The sequence below is a fragment of the Rhipicephalus microplus genome, chromosome 2, assembly GCF_043290135.1.
Source record: "Rhipicephalus microplus isolate Deutch F79 chromosome 2, USDA_Rmic, whole genome shotgun sequence".
Classification (NCBI taxonomy): domain Eukaryota; kingdom Metazoa; phylum Arthropoda; class Arachnida; order Ixodida; family Ixodidae; genus Rhipicephalus; species Rhipicephalus microplus.
The window spans coordinates 222,537,843-222,550,729 of record NC_134701.1 but is presented as its reverse complement, the minus strand read 5'-3'; positions in this window follow the sequence as shown (position 1 = coordinate 222,550,729).

The following is a 12,887-nucleotide window of genomic DNA, read 5'->3' as shown; positions in this document are numbered from 1 at the left end:
GTTCACGTCGCTAGCCTGCGCGTCGTGGACATGTTGAACGCTGTGCCCCTCCAGTGTCCGCTTCTTTCCACGCCACTCGCCCTCTTCTCCAAGCCTCTCTATTTGTTTAGTTGCTTTAATTTGCAGACTTCCGTGACGACAGACTTTCGTCTTCGGTTGCAGAAGCGTCCCGGATGCATGTACTACAGAAAAAAAAAATGTGCGGGTTGAATATAGCCTCGGCTCGATGCTTTGCATATAGTTCCTTGTTTTTCTCGACAAGTGGGCGCTTTCCATTGGATCTTCCCATAGGAGTCCGTGCAGGATGCTCGTCAGAGAAGATGAATGGATGACACGCGAACGTGAAGCGACACAACGAATCGCGGACCAACATTTGGCTAGCGTTTTCTTTCTTCATCGTATAAATATAGTTTATCAGTATGTCCAAAAGTCCTTTTAATTATCGCAGAAAGCCGCGGTTATCCTTCGTTTTAGAAATTATAGTAGTTTCGAGCGAGCAAGGCATTACTTTTGCTGGGAGACGGTCATGTCGGTGCTTGTTTTTTTAAGTATAGCCGCAAAACGATGGCAAATCAGTTCAAATGGCGCCTAACAAAGCAGGTCCACAAACGAAGAACACGAGCTACGAGATAGAGTGCACAAAGAAAGCTTAACTCGATTCGTTGGCCACCGCAAGCTGCCCTTTCTCTTTTGCGCGAATAATGCAAGTACCAAATCACTGCTCTGAGGCGGCCGATCATACGCGCGCGCTCTCTCTCGCTAATTATTTATTTATAATTCACCCTAATGTTGTGCAAGAGCAGTAAGCCACAATGATGTTGCTTATTGTCGTGAAATTTAGCTCATAAAAGCTAAATGAAAGTGCGAGATTGTTTTTTTCAGACTTCGCGTTCGAGGATAGAAAGAGTAATGAATTAAGGAATAATAATAAAAAAAACAGTTACGAAACTTTTTAAAGGCAGTATAACGAACTGAATAGGCAACGACCACACTCGCCGCAACTGTATAGCAGGCATCAGCAGTGAAGCGGCAACAACGTTAATCGCAGCTAGCAGGGTGATTCCACGTAAGTTCGAACCAAGCATGGCCGGTCGACCTCTTAAAATTCTTTCGCAGTTTTATATATTGTTGCCTGATGAGTAGAAAGAAGAGGTTTTGCCAAAAGATATTTTTCCAAGCACAGTAAATCAATAATCAAGAAGAGGTGGAGTACCACGCTTGCCTGCCTTGCTGTTTTTTCTGATTTTGGCGATGAATTATAGAAAATAACTTGAAGCTACGTATTCAAAACGGTTTAGCTAAATATATGCATATTTTGGGTAACGGTAAGTTTTTTTTTGTTTCTCTGGGTAGTTCAGATATATTTGAAAAAATCTCAAAGTCGACCCAAGAAAGATTTTAAGCCTAGTTTTCTGGCCTTTATTTTTTTTTAAAAAAAGGGCTTACGACGGAGCAGTGAAAATTCCGCCCTACTTACTTATAAAACATGCTTACTTATGAAACAGCATGCTTACTTATGAAACTGTCAAAGCTTATATTATCAACACCATTCAATAAAAAGGTATAAGCGCGCTGACTTCAAGAAGAAATCATACAAGAGATACTCCTGACGATGATAAAAAAGATTTTTGATACTCCTTAAACTTTTCCCACTTATGCTCTTGCACATAAGCTTTCACAATCAATAAAACATGTTGCATAATATGGTTTCACTAGCAGTTACGGCCCGTCAAAAAATGCCATTGGGCAAGGATAGGCAATTCTAGATTGGACTTCCTGCCCGCTAAGTATGGAATGCAGGCCTATACTTTGGTTTCTTAAAAGGCAAGGCAGCACTGAAATAGCTGTACACTGCACTGAGAATGCCAATTTATAAATGGTTCAGTCACGGGAGCAGCCATGAGTGCGGGATTAACGAGCACGCAAGCGCGTACAGTCCAGCGTGTTCCGGAGCAAAGAGGGCTCGTTTTCGTGTGTTCAGACGGATACGTTGCAATACAGCCAGGGATAACTTCCACGCTTGGCCATGGGAGCATTTGCTATTATATCCGCCCTTTGCTCGCATAGCAGCCACACGCTGTGAACAATATAGTCGTAGCAGACATTGGTTGCGCTTTTTGTGTGTTCAAAGTAAACGCGAACGAGAGCACATCTGCAACACGTGCTTGTATATTTAAACGAAAGTGTCCCGAGGTACCTGATCCAACTTGGGCACGGCAGGATTTCAACGCAGTTGTAGGCCTGTGTGCTCAGATTTGGGTGCACGTTAAAGAACCCCAGCTGGTCGAAATTTCCGGAGCCCTCCACTACGGCGTCTCTCATAATCAAATGGTGGTTTTGGGACGTTAAACCCCACATATCAATCAATCAATCATCAAGGATTCCAACGCACCTGCGTGGCGTGTGAACTGAGGCAATCGGCCAACGTCACAGATTCGCTGTCTGCAGCTCAAGACCGCATTCAGCACCAACACAAGAGGAACTTCGAGGCGTCGACGTGGAAGTTTCAAGTTGGGCTGCGTTCTCTCGGTGGGTGCAAGCCCCGTGAAAACTCTCGATGGAAGCTGCGAGAACTCGCTTGCTGCAAGCGGGCGACAGCCGCTTTGGGCAGAGACATTGCGCCGCATGAATTCATTCGTCTCGGGGAAGACCGTAAAGATGGCGCTCTGGGAGCTACATCAAAAGGAAACAAACGCTAAACTATAGATAACCGGGTGTGCCTGCCGACCTCAGACGATGGCAGCAGACGACTTGTACCGGACGCGAAGCACAGTCCGCTGCTCAGGCTTTATTTCTTATTTCGACTCCATTAGAGCGCGCACTTTGCTCTGCTGCTGTGCATTTCATGCGGGGAAAATACAGCACTTAGCAAAATTATTGTGCAGACTACCATTCGAAGCACAAGAAACTCATTTCAAAGACACGAAATTCGCGCCGTTACCACCCAGCTTGATGCCGAAGTGCCTCAATGAACCCCATGCGCACAACACAAATCTTTCATCATTCACTACCGTGTTTATCACTGTTGATTTGCAGTGGCAAGACATTATTACTCAATACAATATCATGCCAAATTAAAAAGCCATACACGATTACAAATTTTACACAATCTTCAGACCTACATGTTGTCCTCAGTCTTGCGCAAAGGCCTTGTTCGACGGGCCTTCTTCACACTGTGCGCGCTTGCTTGATCAGTAATCCAGCACTCATGGACGCTCCCATGACCAAATAATTTCGACATTGGCGTCCTCAGTGCAGTCGACAGCTATTTCAGTGCAGCTTGCCTTTTAAGAAACTAAAGTATACAGGCCTGTATTCCATACTTAGTGGGCAGGCAGTCGGATCTACAATTGCCTATCCTTGCGCAATGGCATTTTTTGACGGGCCGTAACTGCAAGTAAAACCACATTATAAAACATGTTCTAATTGATTGTGAAAACTGATGCGCAGGAGAAAAAGTGGGGAAGTTAAAAAAATAACAGAAATGTCTTTTTAATCATGGTCAGAAGTTTTACTTGCATTCTCTTTTCTTGAAGTTAGCGTGATTATACACATTTATTGAAAAGTATGATTAAATATAAGCTTTCGCACTTTTTTATATAAGGATGCTGTAAAGTAATGCGGAATTTTTACTGCTTTGTCATAAACCCTTTTTGAAACAAAGGCCTGAAAACTAAGCAAGAAATCATATTTAGGTCTAACTTCAGAATTTTTATAAAGAAACCTACCCTACGCAGATAATCTATATATAATTGAGCGTAAGCGCAAGTACGCCTATATTTGTGAGCGCAAGTACGCCTATATTGCTAAAAAAAAAAGTAAGATGTCGACCAGCCATGCTTTGTTTGATGTTACGTGGAATCACCCAAGAACAGTATCAGCGGCCGGATCAGCAGAAACAGAAGCGGCAGTGAATAGCAGCAACAGAAACAGCTACAGCGGAGAAAGTGGATCCTGCAGTTGCGACGACTTTGAGCACCGCCCGACTGCCTCTGTATGTCCTCTCATGCGGATTCTGAATACGGTCATTCGTGATGAAAACCGGTCAGCCTCCGCGCATAACCACCCATTCTTCTGTGTAGGCTTATTTTTCTTCTTCTTCTTCAAGCCTGCACAGGTGTGCGGCGGCAGGTATAAAGCGAGCATATTGGAGCTCTTTCAAGCATGCCAGGGATGTGGGTGAGGATGAAAGGAAGAAGAGGAGAGAGGGTGGGTGACGTCGGTGTAGTGTTCGCTAGAGCGAACGGCACTGTTCATTCCCCTCCTTCATCCGCGTTCTCTAACCCTTTAATATAACCGACGACGCGAACCAGTCGTACATTACATGAGCAATGTCGTCAGCCTGCGACATTGCTGTGTGATCAGGTATCAGACTGGTGCACTCTTTCTGCACGGAGGTTGCTATAGGTTTGGGCTTTTGCTTAGAAACATACGCCTTGTAATATGACTAAACATTTTTCGGAAAGCCGACAAAAGCTTTTCTCTGGTTTAGTTGCAGCTTTGTACTAAAATGTTGTTTCTGGGGAACACGAAAACTTGAAGAAACAAAAAAAAAATATTCAGAACACGGGTCGTCACTGGTGGTGGCGTTTCGGAAAACATACCCACCTTTTTCAAGCGGATTTGTCTGTTCTTAAAGTTGCAGCCCTGAAGAAGACAGGCGCACTTGTTGAAACATCGGCTACAGCGACAACCCGAGTTCACGTATTTCTCGTGTCTCTAAGCCCAGAAAAGAGACCTTGGAAACTGAGCACACCACAGCCTATCACGACAGTGATCAATAATCGCTGTTATGTGCTCGTACGCCAGCGCGATGAATTGTGGAAGGGGAGGATAGGGATTCATGGTAATAAGGGCTGCAGCGCCAGCACGAATGTGCTAGAAGAAACAGACGAAAGTTGAGGCACGGAAAGCAAAGAGGACAACACGAGCGCTACTTTCCATGCCTCGACTTTCGTCTGTTTCTTCTAGCACATTCGTGCTCGCGCTGCAGCCCTTATCACCATGAATTGAAACCAACTAGCCCAAATTGCCATTCTTCTTCAGAGGGTAGGGATGTTGCTGAGTAGTAGCAACACCACCTAGACCTAGGAGAAGGCCCGCGCATGTCCCCCTCTCCACACGAAGTGAGTAGTAGCCGGGGAGGGCCACGTCTATCTCCTTCCCCTTCTGTCTGTCGCCACAGCACCACTTATAAATTGACTGTACTTTTGTGTAGTAGGTTTAGTGTGAAAGACAACACACCCCTGAGAGTGTTAGGAGGGTTGTTCACCTAAAGAGTATCGAGCGCGAAAAAGAGCTTCAACCTGACTGGCTCCATTTCTTGGTTATATGTCATGCAACGTAAAGCTCTTTATTCGCGGAACGAAAAACGGCTGCTTTTTAACGCATCTAACGTAGGGCAGTGTAAGAGTGTTATGAACGGTGCTGACGTCTTGGAATTCGATGAGCTCACCCGAATCGCGATCCCTCTATCTTATTGATTAGTCGTATGTCGTCACCAGTTCTATAAAGAAAACAATGCTTTTTTTTTTTACTACCTATCACGCGCTGACGCCGTAGTATGAAAAAAAAAAAGGAGACGCTCGAACTTCGACTTCGAAAGTAGGCCGCAATATTGTAATCGGGCCTCGTGCACGCAACCTTCCGAACTTTCGAGTATCGGCTCTTGCTTCAACTGTGCCGTAAGAAAGCGGCGAATGTGCGCGTAACAGTGACCGTTTCAAGGTATCACTGAATGCTTATGGCAAGCACGGTTGTTAAGTGCTTACTATACTTCATAATTATTTTTTCTGCGAATCAGCGAAGGGCCCTCTACGCGTCTGTAAGGCAACACGCGAACCTATATAGGCAGCAGTTTCCTTTGTTGATGGTTATGCTGTTGATCGTGAATAAATATGAGTGTTTTGTTGTCCGTGGGCCTTTAAAACACCAACCCCTTGCTCAACTCACGTCTTTTGACGCCTGGCACGATTCTATACGCTTCTGCCCCACAATATATGATGAGTTAGGCAGCCTCCTTTCCCTACATGACATTCACAGAGTGTCATTTTTCCAAAGTAGTTTGAACGAATCTTGAGGCTCTATGATAAAACACCTACCTGCCACGCAGACGCCCAATGTTCGATCCCCACTGAGACCCGAAAATTTTTATTATTGATTTTGTTTGCATTTTTCTCGGTTTATTTCTCACGGACAATATGATAATATTTCGCTCTGAACCATCGGCACCGACGCCGACACCCGAGTTTTCGCGATACGAGCTCTTTGATGCTATCACGCTAGAACAATGCGCCTGGCGCATAGCCACGCCGCTGGCTGCTACTATTAAATTACCTGCATTTGACAAACATTATCTTCATCCTCCGCCTCCTTTTCAATAATAATAGCATTATTATTTTTTAAATAATTCACTTATTTTACGAGCCAGAACTACGACGCCATTAACAATCATGTCGTAGAGGCCAAATACGGATTAGTCTTCATCACTAGAGGTTATAAAAGGTGCGCTTCATTTGAAGTACGAAGGAGTTTTTATCATTCCTCCCCCTAATAAATACGCTACACTAGAAGAGAGGAACTGAGCTAGTGCCCTTCAGTTTAGGATGAGCAACACGTCAGCGACTGAGCTGCCACGATGGCTGCGAGACAACGTACTAACGTAAACAACCAGCACCGGAACGAAAGCGCTCAAATAAAGCCAGAAGTAAGAAGCGAAATGCGGTATGCGAAACCAGAGAGAACAACGTTGGAGTGAACAACAGCCGAAAAGCCACGTCTTTCCACATCGCCACCAGAGGGACCCACTAGACAACAGATGAGCTCGTTTTCATCAGACCGGATATCTCTTCGCGTGTGTCCATGATTTTTTTTATTGCGACTCATATCGCATCAAACGGCGGAACAAAAACAACAGAAATAATACAACGTTTTCAAAGTTTAGTAACAACTGCACCGTAGCCAAGACTTACAGACTGCTGATGTGCTATTTTTAAAGAGATATGTTCAATTGAATCATTGCTGTCGATGTGGGAGGTAAAAGGAAAAGCCATTGTAAACTCTGTTTGCATCGTCTCAAATGGAACAACAAATTTTATATATTTCTTTAGACTTGCAGGGTAAACGGGAACGAGAAATTCATATCCCCGACATAACATACAAAAAAAAAAAAAACACCAGGCCTGCGCGGAAGGCGCTGCACAGTCATAGCGAAAGCTAGAAGAGCGACAGTTATGAGCCTTTTCAAAACAATCATTGGATAACTACTGCAAGCACACTTGCTTGATACCCACTAGGGCATTAATAATAAACTTTTGGGTAGTACGCTGGCATTCGATATGCTACTTTTCGTCATTCTTCTGAGAAGTGTGGTATCCGCTATACACTTGCAAGGAATTTCGTGCGAATTATTCATGCAGTGACTGACGACGATGAGGAACTATGGATGGAGTGGCTATGCGCCACAGTTAATAGGGGAACAAGAAAAAGCTTTTGTAATGGGTTGGAGGACTGGACGACCCACTCGTTACGCTATTCACATTGTGCGACGACTGGTTGTTTCTTCGCTGTTTCATGAGGTTTTATAAGTCGTATTAACGTGATTGCTTTCCCTACATGAATCTTGTCTAAGGCAAGTTTGCGAAGGAGACCAAAGCACCGGTGTGGCGCAACCGTAGAATACTAGGCTGGCACCCAGCGGACCCGGGTTTGAGCTCCATAGTGTCATTGGTGCAAGATTTTTTTTTTTCTAATTTCGCGCGATGTGGTTAAGGACACCGGTGGCGGCGGTGGCGGTGGCGGCGGACAACTGCGCGTGACCCTAGTTGTGATCTCATAACAGCTTTCACTGTAAAAATTACTACAGTAAAAAAATAAAGTCCTGCCACATTTCTAAATACCAAAACAAACGTAAACCTTTTAATCTGAAGAACAATGAAATACAATTCACACATTTTTGTATAGTCTATGACAATGTGTAATGAAATAGTAATACTACATCGACGAGAAAATACAGAAATGCACTGAGACGGAGTTCACAGTGAAAACAAAAGTGGGCTGAACCAGTTTGCTCGACAGCCCAGGCGAAATTTTGTGTTGTTTCCTCAGACTTGTCTTGCGCACATGGTTGCATACTACTGTTGAAGCACAAATTTAGTATTTATGGTGACGTGAGCTTGGCAATTACGTGATTTGATATTTCACCCTACTAAGTGGTTCTAAGAGAGAAAGGAAGAAAAAAGTGAGCCCCGTAACTGTCTGCTTCAGCGAGCGACACCTCAACAGTAGATCACAAGGAATGGGGGGGGAGGAGGGATTAAAGGAATAGGAATAAAAACGTAGAGAGAAAGAAAGAGGCGTGAAGTGGTAAGCCAGAGAGCGACGACATATCGAGGGGATAGGAGAGATAGGAAAGATGGAAACACGGTCACAGGAGTCCGAGGAAGGGCACCACTTGCGAGAGCTCTTGTTGGCGTCAGAAGGTGGCGTAGAGCAAGTCCAGTCGGTAATGGCTACACTGTCGTCGGAGGTCGGCGTCAGGAGATGACGTAGGGCGAGCCCAGTCGGCCAGAGCTACGCTGACATCGGAGATCGCGAGGGCATAACCGGTCGGCACGGAATCGAGAGGGAGAGTCTGCTACGTACCAAAATTCGTTGAGTGTTTGTGTACTTTTGTTTATGGTGGGGCGTTAGTATGATGCGATTAGGAATGTTAGCTCCTTGAAATATTCTATTCTTTTTTAGAGCGCTGGCCTTAGATGCCCGTTTCTGAGTTTAGAGGCATCGCCGTTGCCGTCGCCTTCGGTGGCGTAATCAATAAGTGTGTAAGGGTAACCGAGAGCAACGAAAAATAATAAAATAGAAAAACTTGCAGAAGATCACATTGGACTTGAACTCGAGTCCGTGAGGCAGTCGAGTATCCTACCACAGAGCCATGCTTGTGCTTTTTTCTTTCGTGTTATTTATTACAAATATTACAAAAAACGTATACAGCGAACAAAATACTCAGGTACGCCTCTACAAGTGTACCTTAGGCGTTTCGCAGAAAAAAAAGTTTCAAACTACATTGCGTATACAAAAGAGAATCAGAGTACTGCGTTTCATGAGCAGAAGTACCAGTCTGTAGCTGTAGCTGTTATTAATAGCTTTTTAACAGTATACGGTCATTAGTATAAATCCATCTGTGATGATACAAGTGGTTCCACATGCCTGTTCAGCACGCAAATTTTCTATAAACTATGCACACACATAAGTAAGAGCGTGTCAACAGGCATATAGTTTCCTTTGGGTGGCACGAGATAACGTATAAGAATTTATTGTATTTGTTTTTTAAAAGACCTTTGCAGCACGTTCCCCCCCCCCCCCCCCCCCCTAAAGATGGCATCCCCACATCTGATGAAACAATGTTCTATAATTCGAGAAACCTCAAAGAGGCGAACTTTTTTGAAGATAGAAAAATGCCGATACTACTTAACCAGGTCTTCACAGGTAGCGTCTTTGTGCGGACTTCGTATAAAAAATGTCTTGGATGTTGGCAAAACAGGCATTTTCTTCTCATGGACAAGCACGCCATGCCCAGGTAATTTACTCTACGTATAGCGATCGTTTTATTGGTGCAAGAATAACATATCTAATATATTGCCATGTATATCTTTTGTTGAGATAGAAAAAAATAATCATTAGGGATTCTGACTGTCAGAAAATACACTGATTCGTGCACTTCACGCACCTTGCAAATTATAGGTGGGCGAGACACTGTTAGCAGACACCACTAAACTTGACAACACATCGGCTAGGCTGACTTGCAAGAAGGGTCGAAGTAGCCGATGAGCACTGTCCCGAAAGTCGAAGAAACAAGACACCCATTGCCTAACAAAGAGGTGCGTCAAACCAAAAACCGGTTTACTAACTGGTCTAAAAACATTGTCTCGTCTCATTGGTGGTCAAATAAAGGTAGCAAATATTCAGTGAAACTTTTTACGATAGACTCTAGAACCACACTGCAGAGTATTTGCAGTTCGTAGAATATTTTTGTTAAACAATAGTATAGATGCCTTAATTCTGCCAAAACTGGAAAGGTGAGGGGGGGGGGGGGCTGCGTGCGCATGGGAGAAGTACTATGCTGCAGAAGACGCATATTATGCTGCAATTCGAAGTGCAAAACAGACGTTTTATCGCATTGACTTACCTAAAATTCTAACAAATAACCTTAGAAAGTTCTGGAAAGTTATAAACCCGCAATTGCCGCGCGAAATAACGCTTACTGACCAATATGGTGAGGAAGTTAGCGACGGTGATTGTGCCGACGTTTATAACATCGCGTTCTGCTCTGTGTTCACAAAAGAAGCCGATTCGCCACTTCCCTCGCCACCTACTGCGACGTTACCGATAATGACTCCAGTGCAATTTGCTGTTGCTGGAATTTCGTCCCTTATCGACAGACTTAAACTTTCATCATCGGCTGGCGTTGACAACAATAACTCTAAACTGTTAAAAAACACTAAACAAATTATTGCAGTGTATTTGTCGATGCTGTTTTCATTGTCGCTTAAAACAGGAATGCTGCCAGAAGACTGGAAAGTGGGAAAGGTCATTCCGGTCCACAAATCAGGTAACAAACAGTCACCCCTAAATTACCGCCCCATTTCACTAACCAGCGTCTCATGCAAAATCATGGAACACGTCATATACACTCACATAATAAACTTTCTGGACACTAACAATTTCTTTCATTCTTCCCAGCATGGCTTTAGTAAATTTTTATCTTGTGAAACACAACTAGCTATATTTACTCATGATTTGCACGCTCATCTTGACCGTAACTTCCAGACTGATGCAATCTTTCTAGACTTCGCTAAAGCTTTTGATAAGGTACCACACAAACGCCTGTTACTAAAACTTGCCCAGTTGAATCTGCACCCCAAAATTCTTGCATGGATTTCAGAATTTCTTGCTAACCGTTCCCAGTTTGTCGATATTAGAAATAAACATTCTAGCTCCCTCTCTCGGTAACATCGGGAGTCCCCCAAGGTTCCGTCCTTGGACCCCTTCTGTTTCTAATATATATTAACGATTTACCCATGCATGTATCTTCTCATATCCGCATGTTTGCCGACGATTGTGTTCTATACCGCAAAATTATTAACCCCTCTGATCAAACTGCACTTCAAAATGACCTTCATCGTGTACAGCAATGGTGCGACCTGTGGTTGATGGAGCTTAACCCCTTTAAATGCAAACTCGTTTCTTTTCAATGCTAGCATAATCCCTTGCATATTTGTTAAGCAATAGCTAACTCTATTCTTGAACAAATTAAATTCTATAAATACCTAGGCGTCACTTTATCCAGTGATCTTTCATGGCGCACGTATATCACGACAGTCATATCATCAGCGAACCGAACTCTGGGTTTTTTGAAGCGTCATTTGCGTCATGCCCCACCTGACATCAAACTTCTCGCCTATAAATCTTTAATCCGAACTAAACTAGAATATGCAGCTCCCATATGGAGCCCGCACCAGGTATACTTGATAAATGAATTAGAGTCTGTGCAAAACCGCGCCACTAGGTTCATAAATTCTTCATATTGATATAACATAAGCATATCATCCCTTAAACGTGAAACTGGTCTTTCGAATCTTTCAGTGCGCCGCCGCATTACCAGCCTTTGTTTTTGCTACACAAGTTCTTTCACAGCCCTCTTAATCAAGCACCCTACATCGTCCCACCGACGCGCATATCTCACCGCACTGCCCACGCGTTTCAAATTGCCCGTCCACATGCTCGCACTACTACTTTTTCTGTCTCTTTTTTCCCCCGTGTAGCAGTGGACTGGAATGGCCTTCCCTGTGACGTTCCAGCCATCACGTGTCCATCAACATTTAAAGAGAAGGTCACCACACACACTTCCATTTGAAAACCTGTGTACATTTACCTGTAACCCACCCCTAATGTAATACCCCCTACATGGGGGTCTTTAAGGTATTAAAGTGATGTGATGATGTGATGGGGCGTGCACATCTGGGATTAACCTGGGTACACGTTCTTTCCAGTAATGTGCCCTTCCCTTATAGGCGTCCAAGGGAATGCCATGCGTGGTACAGGACTCTCAATATGCGGTGGTTTATAAGTTCTTAAGCTAAACTAGTGTTCAAAACTTTTAGCAAAGTTCATTCATGCGCCGGAAATATTTTTAAATTCTCGAATCGGGGACAGCACTGTTCTCATGCTGGAAATTTTTCTACAAAAGTACGCCAGGTCAACCGTACACCCTGATACTTCTACCTAATTTCTATAAACACGAAGTTCATAAACATTGCAAGATCAAATTGCGCTGAAGCATAGTGACCACAAGTAAAAGGCAAAAAAAAAGCAGTGGTGACTACGGACAGGTTTGATTCACAGAATAGTGGATCAGCACAGGCTTTAAAAGTTGTCTATTAAAAAAAATGAACAAGCCGAACAATTAGTGAAGCACAGTTTTATTTCTTTATATATAGTGGAGCTAACTTAATTTGGTATGAAATAGAAGGAAAAAAATATAGACCAAGTCCCAAATAAGAACCCTGGTAGGATGCGAAGAAGCAGCGGTGCGTACGGCGTTGACCCGGTTGAAACGGGCGTCGACGCCGGTACTCGACGAATGGTTTGAAGTGAAACTCTGTGTAGCATTACCTCGAGTAAGCGTTTGTTTAAGAAGCAAAGACAAGGAAGGCGGGTTGGGTTTCGTGTAGGTTCCATGGTAGATAGACAAACCGAAAGAGTGTTTCCGCTCGATGTGCGGTCGAGCGTTGTGGGTGGTGCAGAGGGTGAAGCGATAGAGAAGTGTGTTGATAGCAGGTGGAAAAGCCAGCAGCTGCGGGTGCTGTGAAGAGCGTGCTGTGGGTAAG